Source organism: Myotis lucifugus, unplaced genomic scaffold, assembly GCF_000147115.1.
Source record: "Myotis lucifugus unplaced genomic scaffold, Myoluc2.0 scaffold_264, whole genome shotgun sequence".
In the NCBI taxonomy this organism is placed as follows: Eukaryota; Metazoa; Chordata; class Mammalia; order Chiroptera; family Vespertilionidae; genus Myotis; species Myotis lucifugus.
The window spans coordinates 159,414-168,744 of NW_005871312.1; positions in this window are offsets into that span (position 1 = coordinate 159,414).

Consider the following 9,331-nt stretch of genomic DNA (forward strand, 5'->3'; position numbering starts at 1 on the left):
TGAGAAACTAGTTGAATGTTGGCAGGCAATATTGGTAAAGGGAGTTAGTTTAGCAGTAAACCTGTGTTGAGAATCTGTATGTTGGACTTCCCATCTTTGCCTGAGACAAGGAGAATGGAGACAATTTTATCACTGACAGACTTTAGATACCAACACATCTATAAACTAGACAGATATAGAGTCCTGCTGCAGAAACCAGAAGAAAACATAAGAGGCCAACTCAAAGCCTATCTCCTCTGCTGTCATTAGAATTGCCTCAATTGTCTTATTTCCTGTCAACATCTGGAAGAGAGAGGGAGGAGTGGAGACTAATGCAAACATGACCATTTGAAATTAGAAGATAAAGTATCCTCTAAAAAGAACATTTAATCAAATTATTAAATTGGTCAAAATTTACCAGAATTGCCAAAAATCCATCCCTCTGTTTTGCCCCTGTAGCTTGATGAGGTTTCATGAGGCAGATCTTATTACCTATTAGAAATTTTTACATATCTGAATATCATATTTAAATCCTGCTACAGTATAAAATTTCCTACAGAAGAAAGACAAGCCATTTTAATTTGTCTAATAAAAACAATAACCAGGTTTTCATTTAATAAATAATATTTGCTCACATACATCTTGCTGATTTATATATAACATTTCCAATTGTCCTTATTACAAAGTAATATGACTAGTAATTTCTAATTATCCACTTATTTATTTAATTATTATCTAAAATTATCTTTTAAAGATTAGAAATGTGTCTCAGTTAAAAGCAGAATGAAAATAGCACATAGTATTGATAGGAGTGCTATGAATTTTGTAAGATTTCAAATTTAGAATTTTGAAATTTAGTTTAAAATTCAGAACATCTATTAATAGATGAATGCATAAGCAAAGCAGTATATGGATAAAATAGAATATTATTAAGACTTAAAAAGAAAGGACATTCTGATACAGGCTAAAACATGAATGAACCCTGAATACTTATGCCCAGTGAAATAGCTATTCATAAAAGGACAAATACTGTATGTGAGGTGCCTAAAGTAGCAAATCCTTAAAGACAGAAAGTAGAATGGTGATTGCCAGGGAGTGAAGGCAGAGGGTTATGGGAGTTTACATTTTCATGAGTACAGTTTCAATTTGGGAAGATGAAAACAGTTCTGGAGATAGGTAGTATTAAGGATGCACAACTATGGGAATATTCTTAATATCACTGAATGGTACAGTTAAATATGGTTCAATTGTAAATTATAGGTCACATATATTTTACCTGGAGAAAAAAATGTTACAAAACAGATTTTAAAAAGCATCTTGAGATTGGCATTTCACTTCACTCCATCTTTGATAATTAACAGCAGACCTTGACCTGCATCCGAGGTACTTAACTCCAGCCTCTTTGGTTACAAAGTTAATTTGTGTAAGAAAATTCTTCCCTGAATTAGTTCCACCACAAGAAAAGAATTAACCTATTTCAGTAATTTGAGAAGGTGCAATAATTGCAACCTGAGCAAAAGTTACAGAATTAAAAATCCCTTAAAGTACTTTAGCCTTTCTTTTTATTTTGCCCTGGGCAATACAGTGTAATCAGACATCCTGCTTTTAGAGAAAGAGTTATTTGCATATTTTAGAAAGGATCCTTTACAGGTAAAATACCAGAAATAGGCATTAGGTCTAAATTATTTGCTATTTAAAAGGAAAAGAGAGAATGTGATTCTATTAAGCAACTGGGAAATGCTCCAGTGGCCCCATTATTACTTTTAAAAGTGCTAAGTCCACTCTGACAAATGAGCAGAGGGACATATGAGAAGTAGGACCCAGTCTGTGCAGGATAATCTGAAGATTTCATGAATAGTCATATTTTAAGGCCTTATTTCACTTGCAGTCATTAAAACTTGACAGGATTTTTATCAGTTTGTCCAATATATGTGTGTGTGTGTGTGTGTGTGCGCGAGTGTGAGTGTGTGTTGAGAGGAAGGGAAAGAAAAGGAAGCTCTATGAGGGAGAAAAAAAGTACTTGAATATAATCACCTAAAATACAACCTTGACCAATTCTGTGTACAGATTTTAAACAACTAGACTTGAGTGCAGAAAAGATGAATATACATATATCACTCATGTTAATTGAAAAATAATAGGTATTATGATGTCTTTTTCTCTTCCTTTAATTTAAACATTCCCTCTAGAAATCTAAACAAATACTTTCTGTGCCTTAGAACTTGGGACCTTTCCTTCCTGCTAAGTTACAGAGTACATGGCTAAAATGAGAAACCACAAATGCAGTGTACATATATTCTCCAGACTGTCCTCAAGTTTATTATACTTAAAGCAAAAATAATTGCTGCAGAGATTCTCCTATCCCTTTTTGTACCACACAATAGTTCCTGTTTAGTGATCAAGATTGCAGTGCCCCCATTATAAATAGCTATCACTATTTTTTTCAAAAAGAACAGATATTTGATGATCTGCTAAAAGCATCTTTGTGAGTCTTAAAGACATTCATACTGTGAAAAATATTCATATAACAAAAGGTGTATGGACAAGTGGATAAGAAATTGGTTACATGTCTGGGACTGCCCACAGGGTTTTGTTTTGTATAAAAAGCAAAATATCTCACTCTGTTCTCCTGAATAATATTCCTAGTATTGACAGTTGCAAAATGTAGTTTGCTTTTTTTGAATACTTTGTATGAAGCAAGGCCATAAAGATACCAAGATAAGAAAGAAAAGAAAAGAAGGAAGGACAATTAAAAACAATACAAAACAAACAAATTCAAAATTTTAGCAAAAACAAAAGGCAAAAAAAATTGTTTTAAAAATATATATAAACTTTGTGTAACTTATTCCGTTGAATTTTCTTTTCCCTTTCTCAAACATATCAGGGATATAGTGACACTGGTGTGATGTGTTCAGATTATCATAGAAGTTTGCATAAACGCTTATATGTTTCCCAGGTAGTCTGTACAAAATTTTCCAAAGCAGGAGCAGACTGTGAAATGCACTTTGATTGACTCCCACTAAATCTGAGGCTTTGCTGGTCACTCCATCATTAAAAATTCAGAAACACTCTGCTTTTCTACTTTGGCAATTCAATTTTTTAAAAATGTATCATAATTCTTTTGGTTCACTTTACTTTGTGCTTTTTTGTAGTGTTTTGCTGAGTGTGGCATTTTACTTTCATTATTTCTATAAACAACTCTGCAAAGTATAAAGTCAATAGAAAGTTTGCAACCAATTTTAATGACAAAGACAATTATTCTTAGAGATTCTCTAACCTAAAATTACTTGTTGTTATATATTTGGACTGCCAAAAGTGCTCTCATTGACCATTTTTTCTAATGTTATAGTTATAATTATACAATTATTTACTGAAATCTTATAGCACCTCACCATTAAGCTATGAGGTAGGAAGTATTATTCCACTTTTGAAGTAAGAGAAGTGATGTTCAGATGCATAGTTGCTTGCTCAAGATCACATAAATACTAATCTTGTTACCAAATTAAAGAGGTTTATTCACCTGTGCACATCAAAGCCCTATCAAATGAGAACAGTTTGCTGCTGAAAGTAAATATTTATTAATTAAAGAAATGGCACCATGCCCAGAGTCACTGATGAGCTCATCTTTACCTAACTCCCCAATCATCTCTAGGACCTGGGCTACATAGGGGGAAACCATTAAAATGGTAAAGCTAGGGTCCTGGTCTCTATTGATTGATCTGTGCTAGGGTAGGGAGAAGCTGATCATTGCATGTGATCCTGATGTCAGCCATAGCTTCACTCTGTCTGGTTTCACAAGAGTATAGTCAGTGGATCCTTCTACTTCTAGCTGAGGCCCAGATGTCATCTCTAGTTTGACTGAAACTCTCTCTCTGTGGTCAACAGACCTAAGATTTGTAGATGCTGACCAGAATCTCATTGTCCTGAGGTCTTAATGATGAAGGGAGTGAAGGTGCAAGGAGGAAGGAGGCAGATCAGTCAGGGTGCTGACTGAGGCCAGTTTGAACCAAAAGGAAAGGAAGGAGAAATGATCCTAAGAGATGAAGGTTCTGCATAGTCCTATATAATAAAGAGGTAATATGCAAATTGACCCTCACACCCTCACAAGATGGCTGCCTACAACCAGGCCAGCAGAGGAGTTAGTGAGGGATGACCAAACGACTGAACAATCAGGCTGCATGGGGTGACCAGGCCAGCGGGGCGGTTGTGAGGGGTGACCAGGCCAGCAGGGAGGACAGTTGGGTGCAACCAGGCCAGCAGGGGTGGGACTTTAGGGGCGACCAGGCTGGCAGAGGGGGGAAGTTGGGGGCAACCAGGCCAGCAGGGGGGGGCCGTAAGGGGTGACCAGGCTGGTGGGGGGGGGCAGTTAGGAGCGACAGGCAGGTAGGCAGGTGAGCGATTAAGAGCCAATGGTCCAGGATTGTGAGGTGGATGTCCAACTGCCAGTTTAGGCCTGATCGCAGGAATAGAGACTAAATCAGCAGTCGGACATCCTCCGAGTGGTCCTGGATTGGAGAGAGTGCAGGCTGGGCTGAGGGGACCCCTCCTCCGTGCACAAATTTTGTGCGCCAGGCCTCTAGTTCTAATATAAAGAAAAATTCAAAGAAAGACTTATTTGCTTCCAAAGCCTATCAACTTCTCATGAGGCTTGAATTAAAAAATATTATAACATATTCCACACCCCAAATTTTTACACTAAGACCAGCAGACTCAGGTTCATGGACTGTAAAGAGTGCAGAAAGAGTAAAAATTATCTTTATCATTTTAAATAGTAAATGTCATTGAAGTTTTTTTCTTGTAAAATATGCAAAAACAAACAAAAGAAACAACAGTCTTGCCCCTTACATGGAAAATATAGTACCTGACTCTTTAAAAAGCTATTTTTTCCCCTCATCTAACATCTGCTTTTATGGGATTGATTTCAAATCAATGGATAATGGAAATCAAGTGCTATGCAAAATTAATCTAATCTACAGATACATGCTGAGTATCTGTCCACTATGTACCTTACAATCTGCTAATGCCTTCTTTACAGAGATGGGAAGCCTAGAACAAGAAGAGTATTCAGGAGAAACAATTAATGAAAATATCTTGTATTAAATGTGTTAAGATGCATTGCTTGTAAAACTTCTGAGTAGAGATATCAAGGAGAAATGGGATATACAATGCTGAAGTTGAAAGAAGCCTGAGCCAGAGATTAAAATTTGAAGGTAATGATCATATGAATGGTAATAGAGGTCAAGAGAATGAATAAAAGCTATTACAGAGGGGATACAGGGAAAAAAACTGGACACCTAAGACTGAATCCTGAAAGTCTCTTGTGTTTATGATAAGAGTAGAAAACGTCAGTCAATGTGACATAAGAAAATGAAGGAGATAATCCTATCTAATAATAGACCAACATGGTAATTGACCGTACCTTCGCTACGCCTCCCATGGGCTAATCAGCGAGATATGCAAATTAACCCAACCAAGATTGTGGCCGGCAGCCACACAGCTGAAGCGAGGAGGAGGCTTGCTTGCTCCAGTGATGGAGGAAGCCAAGGTTCCCCGCCTGCCACAGCCCGTCTCTGAGCTCCGAAATCAACAAAGTTTCAATGATAGAAGCTAACCAAACCCCAGATACCTGCTTTCAACAGGCCATGGCCTCAGAGCTGGAGCGAGCAGGAGCCCAGCTCTCAGCTCCAGTGATGGCAACAAAGTTTCAATTATAGAAGGTAAATAAATCCCAGAATAAAAAGAAAAAAAGGAGAGGCTGGGAGCTTCAGTCTCCAGCCAGCCTGAAAACAGCCCTCAGCCCCTCACCGAGACTGGCCAGGCACCCCAGTTGGGACCCCTACCCTAAAGGGGGTGTGGCCAGCTTGAAAACAGCCATCAGCCCCTCATCCAGGCTGGTCAGGCACCCCAGTGGGAACCTCCACCCTGAAGGGGGTTTGACCAGCTGCAAACAGCCATCAGCCCCTCACCCAGGCTGGCCAGGCACCCCAGCGGGACCCGCACCCTGATCCGGGACACACTTCAGGGCAAACCAGCCGGCCCCCACCTGTGCACCAGGCCTCTATCCTATATAGTAAAAGGGTAATGTGCAAACTGACCATAACAGCAGAAAGACTGAGAATGACTGGTCACTATGACACACACTGACCACCAGGGGGTAGATGCTCAATGCTGGAGCTGCCCTCTGGTGGTCAGTGCACTCCCACATGGGGGAGATCTGCTCAGCCACAAGCCAGGCTGATGGCAGCCAGTACAGCAGTGGTAGTGGGAGCCTCTCCTGCCTCCTCAGCAGTGCTAAGGATGTCCAACTGCAACTTAGGTCTGCTCCCCACTGGCAAGTGGACATCCCCCGAGGGCTGCCGGGCTGCGAGAGGGCACAGGCCGGGCTGAGGCCACCCCCAAGTGCACAAATTTTTGTGCACCGGGCCTCTAGTTGTATATAAAGTAATATACTAGATGCCATCTTTGTTCATATTCTTATATTTTTAAATTTTTATTTATTGACTTTTTAGGGAAATAGGGGGGAGATAAATGTGAAAGAGGGAGAGAGAAACATCAATTTGTTGTTCCACTTATTTATACATTCATTGCTTGATTCTTGTACATGCTTATGGGAACCACACCAGAGACGCCTAGTAGTCAAGGCCAATTAACGCACAGAGCCCTTGTTGTCAATACACCGGATTGTCCAAGGCCACTCTGCGCCTAGGCTGAGATACCATACATAGCTGCAAGGCCACAGTGATCTCACTGTATGCTCTGCCCCTCTATAACCCAAATGATTGATGTTTCTGTTGGCAACTATTCTTCTTTGTCTCTGGAGTAATATACATGTTATTGACCAGCCAAAGAGAGATGGAGAAGAGCTCAAAGGGAGCTGAAAGCTGGTACTGCTACAAGGTTAAGAGCTCATAGAGAGATCAGAAACAGCTACTATGTTAACCAGCCAGTGTGCTGGGCAGGGGAGACAGGAGAAGCTACTGAGCCAGAGAGTTTAGGTACCGCTAAGATGTGAGGTGTGAGGCGGTGAGTCTAGGGGGCAGTGTGCAGCAGCTCAGATAATAGCTGTGGGTACAGAGACTACTACTACTGTATAGGAAAGATATGTATTTACCAGCCGGTGTATGGCTTGCCTGCTGGCTATGTGGCCACTGGCTTCTGTAATAAAGACAAATTCTTATACACCCACAGCTTCTCATGGTTTCATCATCTAAGACCCAACACCTGTAACTAGTAAGCCAAAACTAAAGGAGGAACTTGGGCTAAGTTCCCAGCAGTTAGTACAGTGGGCAGGCCTTGTTGGGGAGAATTTAGAGGATACATGGACTCAGAACAACTCAGAGCAGCTGGACTGAGCAGTGCTCCTGCTGTGCCCTGGCAGTGCCCTAATTCAGTATTGAACCTGAACTTTGATGTATTGGGAGGAAGTTTTAACCAACTGATCTACCTAGCCAGGGCACTTTGCTCATGTTCTTAATAAATCTACATAACGAGGTTGAGTTTGATGTTTTATATTTCATTTTGACATTATAATGTTAATTTATAATTTCAAAATAAAATGTTTCCAATATTTTAGTCATATCCTCACTTGTTCATTATATGGAAATCTTTCAGCAGAATTAAATTATATAGAAGTTAGAAAGCGACTTTGATGTAAGCATTTTCAGTAATCACTATTATCACATGAGTGTAAATATGACTGCACAGATAAATATGTGGCAGCTATTATTTAAATATATTGTGGTAAATCTGCTTTATATAATGAAGCAATTGTCAGTAAAAGCTACTGTACTTCATAATTACTACAGTTTCAAAAGAATTACTACATAAGAGCTGGGCAATTTCAATTACAGTTAGCATTAGACATTATGTAACATCATTGTATCTAGGATACAAGGTGGCATTCCCCCCAACCCCTGCCCCTTCTTAGACATTCAATACAGTTAGTGAGATAAATAAAAACACCTCCCTGGAACCTTTTATTCGTTTGCATTTGAGCAGCTTCTTTTGTGGTTTGAAATTTTGTTTAACAAAAGAAAATGGAGAGACAAGTGTGCAAAAATTACAAAGTGAAAAGCAGCTGAACAGAGAGAAACAGTAAATATCTTAATGAACAGCAAAAGTAGGAAAGAAAACAATAGGAAGAGTAATTTATTTTAAATGTTGTTAAGACATTTTATTTTTTTAAAAATGGTATACCAGATAATTATTTTAAAATTATGTCATAGAAATTTAAAAATCAGGTTTACTCCAAAGTTTTGCATTTGTTTCTTTTATTAGTGTTAATGAAGTAATATCTTTTTTTTAAACCTAAAACTAATTGCAAATAATAACTATGTAATCTTACTTGGGCCTGGAAAAGAACATCATAAAACTACTATAGAGATCATTTTAAGAGAATAATTAAATATTCTACCATGTTCAAGTTACTGCATTCATCTATTCCATTTATAAATCTTTCTTCTTCTTAAATTATTTCACTTTTGCCAATTTTTATACCATATCTTTATAGATTAATTAGAGAGAGTAACTGACAGACCACTTCAATTCATTAATATGGTCATAGAATGATGTTGTCTTGTTTAAACTTGATTCTTAAATAATTTTACTATATTTTTATAAAGTTGCATACTAATGGAAATGTAAATTAAAACATTTCTATGGTATTTGATTTGTATAAATTAAAAGAGAGAAAAATGTCCAGCTGGTGTGGTTCAGTAGTTGAGCCTCAACCCATGCAACAAGAGTTCGCTGGATATGATTTGCTATAATTTTGTTGAGGATTTTAGCATCCATGTCCATCAGGGATGTTGGCCTTTAATTCTCTTTTCTTGTATTGTCCTTATCTGGTTTTGAGATTAGCATAATGCTGGCTTCATAGAAAGAACTTGGAAGTGGGTTTTCCTCTTGAATTTATTTGAGTAGTCTGAGGAGGATAGATTTTAGTTCATCTTTGAATGTTTGGTAAAACTCCCTATGAAGTCATCTGTACCAGGGCTTTTGTTTGCTGGAAATTTTTTATTACTGCTTCAATTTCCTTGTAGTTATCAGCCTATTCAGGTTTGCTGATTCTTCCTGATTGAATTTTGGAAGATTGTATTTTTCTAGGAATACGTCCATTTGATCTAGGTTGTCCAGTTTTTTGCAGTAGTAGGTTTGTAGTGTTTTCTTTTTAAACAGTCCTTTGTATGTCGGTGGGGTCAGCTGTTACTCTCTTTCATTTCTGATTTTGTTTATTTGGGTCCTCTCTCTTTGTTTCTTGATGAGCCTGGCTAGAGGGTCCTCTCTCTTTGTTTCTTGATGAGTCTGGCTAGAGGTTCATCAATCTTGTTAATCCTTTCAAAGAATCAGCTCT